Below are 4,273 nucleotides of genomic sequence, written 5' to 3'. Positions count from 1 at the left end.
TTGTCTTATTAGGGAGTCCACTTCATGGATGGTGTAGATGCCTGATCACTGCAGTGTACACCTGAAGCTGAAGCAGAATAATAATGAACGTCAGCTATTGTATATATATATAATCATTCACAGGATGTGGAGTGCAGCATAGGGAATAGAGGCAATGGAATTGTAACAGCTATATATGATGTCAGAGGGGTAAAAGATTGGGGGAGGGGGTTATCACTTTGTGAGGGGTTTAAATATCTAACTATCAGATCCTTTTGTACACCTGAAACTAATAAAAAAAGGGGAAAAAAAATGTCCCCCGCAGTGCAGGGTGAGCAATAGGGCAACAAAGAAGCAAGCAGCAGAGTAGGAACACTCCCCCTCTGGGACCAGTAGCCTCCATTTGAATGTACACCCTTCAGGAGTGCAGTGTACTCCTCATGCCCATGTTTTTGTCTTCTCAGTCCAGCCTCAAGTCTCCCTCCTGTGAAATCCTCTCCTCCTCCATGTAGTGTTCTCCATCCTCTCCGGTCCGCATGCCCCCTCTTTCCACGCTCACTGCCCACTTGTCTTCTCTCATGTGGGACTCATGGACATGTGCTAGTCACATAATAAACATGTGATGCATGGAGGACAGCAAAACCAATAGTCACCTCCCTGCTGGGCCATCATGATTTCCGCATGGATGCTCCTAGAGTCTCTGCAGATACAGGATCTGAGGCCTCTGCAGATACAGGGGCTGAGGCTATGAGAGACAAAGCAGCCTGCCAAAGGCTATCCCATTAGTAAATTGCAGAGCTAGAAGTCGAGCTGAGATCTCCCCAGCTCCATTCCCTACTCTAGTCACTACACAGAACTGCCTCACCACAGATGGGGACTCGTGGGCAACAGGTCTTGATGGAGGAAAAACTTGTGCCCTGTCCACATGGCACTTAGCATCTAAGACACAAACACACAAGAGAGAACTTGATAAAAAAGAAATTCCCAACCCTAAAGATGCCCCAGATGTTGGTCTGCTGGTTTAGTATGAATATGAGAGAACAGGAGGGGAAGTTAGAAAAAGGGCATCAAGGAGCCAGGAGTGGAGGACAGTGGGGGAGGAAAGACCAAAGAGAAAAGCAAGAAAGCCTCAAGCTGACTTGAGAGCTGGGAGGATGCCCTTCCAGTCTCCTCGCTGCCTGAGTACCATGAGCACCTCTTCTGCAGGGTGCATGGACAACCGCTACTGCCACAGGAAGTCCTACTTTCTCCAGATGCTCGGGGACCTCCTTCAGTTGCCTGTGCAGCTGCATTACTTTTCTTGGAAGCTGATGGTGCTCAAGGACAGGCTCACCCTGGCACTGGTGACAGCCCAGAAGTTGCAGCAGGACACACCAGAGCAGATCTGCAACAGTAGCTTCAGCTACCTCATGTCCAGCGCTGGCACCAGCCAAGACCTTTACTTTGGCTTCTTCTGCTCATTAGGCTCCATCAGACAGATGCAGGTGAAGTTGAACTTGTCTGTGACCCTGCACACTTTTGCCCCCAGCTTCCAACAAGAGGTCTCCAAGCAAGGCCTGATGGTGTCCTTCATACTCCACTTCAAAGAAGATGTTTTCAAGGTGACCCCGGACATGGAAAGCAAGGTCTACCTGAGAACTCCTAACTGGGAATGAGGCCTGTCAACTCAGTGTCCTGGAACATCAGCATGCCCAGCGACCAGGTGGCCTGCCTGACCTTCGTAAAGGAGTGGAATGACCTAGTCTGCTGGTCATGCATGTTTGTGATCATCCAAGAGCAGAGGACCCAAGCCGAAGAGATCTTCAGCCTGGAGGAGATGCTCCCCAAGCCAAGCTTCCACCATCACAGCTTCTGAGTCAACATTTGCAACTGCACCCCTGTCAGTGGCAAGCAGCTGAACATGCTCTTCCATGTGTTGCTTAACCCAAGGTCTATGGACCTGCCTAATGTCCTCATCACAGTGATGGGAGGTGGCACCTTACTGCTGTTTGCCCTTGTACTCACCATTTTCTTTGTGAAAAAGAATAAGAAAAATAAGATAAACAAGGGCCAGGCCACTGGTATCTACAATGGCAACGTCAACACCCAGCTGCTAATGCAGCCAAAAAAGCTTCAGAAAGTATGAAAGGACAGTGACTCCCACGTGTATGCAGTCATCGATGACATCATCATATATAAGCATCTGCTGCAGGATTCCAACGGGTCCTACCTCCAGCCAGAGGTGGACATCCACTGACCCTTCCAGGGCCCCAAAAGGGACTGCCCTCCCTGACCACCCCCCACATGCTCCAGAGCCCCACTGCAAAACTGACCACAGAGAAGCCACCCCCTTGCTTCAGTGCTGAGTCTGAGAGCGAACTACACTCCTTCTCCCACTCCAACAAGGGGAACAAAAGCAACAGAGACACAGACGTTCCCTTGCTGGATGCCCATGAGCCAGTGGAGTCTGCAGAATAACTTGGACCCATCCCAAAGACTTTTCATAAAGAAGGGCACTGAGACGCCCTGGAGGGTGCCTGCCAAAAATCATAAAGAAGAGGAATTATATGGAAGGAAGAGCAGCAGGTTTACCTGCACAGCACCAACATCTGACTTTTTAACAAGTGAACTTATTCTGGTGGGGAGACATTGAAAATGATGAATTCTGATCCAGATGCAATTGTCATAGCTCATGTCCCTCTAAAGTCAGGTTGAGCTGTAAACCAGCCCAAAATGTGAGAGGAGAGATGCAAGTCACCAGGATAGGGCTGCTATGAGCCCTGGATTTGGACTTGGACCTCTTTGGGTAGACAATTCCAACCATTAGCAACCCACCCGAGGTCCCTGCTCTCTCATTGAGTTCCCTGGACAAAAATGACAATGTGCCTTTTTAGTATTACTTGAAAAAAAAGATAAAAGAAAAGAAGGAACAAAGCAGCAGAAAAATACATTACCATGGAAGCCATATGCATATGGAATATAATGGAATGGAATGGAGATAATGTGTGGTAGATAGAGCACTCAGAATTAGAAGACCCCTCATTTTTAGGGCTTCTTCCTATGTGGTTTGCGCCTTCGGAAAAGTTGTTTGAGTATCATGAATCACAGTTGCCTCACCTGGAAAACAAAAGTTATTCCTAGTCTGCTTAATTCATAAGCCGGTTTTTAAGATCCAGTGACCTAAAAATTTGTGAAGCTGTTTTGCAAATTATAAAATTATAAATAAGTTGTCATTTTATAAGTCAATGTGTGCCTTAATTGTACTTTAAATGCAATCCTATAAATGTGTAAAGTATTAGCTATGCTTATATTTTGGGTTAGACCCTTAGAATATCATAAAAAGTGCAGTAAGAAAATATATATATTTTTGTAATCCATCTGAGAAATCTAGAATAATTAGAAATACATTAAAATAGTCCAATACCAAAACATATAATAATCAAGTATTCTGAAAGGAACAAATATTTTCACCTTACAATTTTAGCTTTCTTATTTTAATAATATTTGGAGGCTGTTTTATTATCCTCTAATGCAGATAAAGCTATGCAAAAGTTTTGACTCAGCTGATTAAACATCAGCCTAGACTTCAATTCCTTCCCACAACTCCTTAGTTGAATCTTATAGTTTTCTGTACTAAAAAAGTAAATGATACTGGATTTTGCCTCAAAGAAAGTGAGAAAAATTTCAAGGGATGACTTCCTCAGACTCTTCTTAAATTTACCACTGTTTAGCAAACTCAGTGTTATCCTATTTTAATATTTTCACACAAATAGGAAGAAAATTGTGGTCTGATGCTGCATGATTCCAGATTTTTTGGCTCACAAAAGGTATTTCTGTGCAATTAAGAATGCTTACTATACAAATATAGGAAACTACAAAATATTATAATGTGTGTAAATTTCCTTTTTCTTTCCTTTGGTTTGCTTTTATAAATAGGTTTACATGTACTGTTTTAACAACTAAGTTAAAAATCATCATTCAGCTTAATGCAAAAGTATCTACTTAATATGACTAATCCACTTGGCTGATGAATATTGTGAAGCAGATCTTATAAAATTGCTCAACTTCCTTTGGACTCCAAATGTTTCATATGCATTTAGGGAAAATTAATCTAAAATCACATTTAAACAATTGGCTCTGAAATATCCATCAAAACCCAGAATGGGGATTTGAAAGTCATTGTTGACTGTTTCTTATACAGAGGAGACCAAAATATATCCTGTGTTGTGAAACCACAGAACATCTGTACCTGGAATACTGCATGCAGTTATAATTGCTGGATCACAAGAAAGCCACAGAATGGAGTCGGAGAAAC

At 43.4% G+C, this 4,273-nt stretch overlaps 1 pseudogene; it reads left to right on the top strand.

Moving 5' to 3' along the window:
* The first annotated feature begins 1,133 nt into the window (after positions 1–1,133).
* On the top strand, positions 1,134–2,436 carry LOC141569583 (CUB domain-containing protein 1 pseudogene; annotated as a pseudogene).
* Positions 2,437–4,273: the final 1,837 nt, after the last annotated feature.

This window comes from Rhinolophus sinicus, chromosome 18 (genome assembly GCF_057876585.1).
Source record: "Rhinolophus sinicus isolate RSI-liver-muscle chromosome 18, RSI-T2T, whole genome shotgun sequence".
Lineage (NCBI taxonomy): Eukaryota > Metazoa > Chordata > Mammalia > Chiroptera > Rhinolophidae > Rhinolophus > Rhinolophus sinicus.
This window is presented reverse-complemented; position numbering and strand designations above follow the sequence as displayed.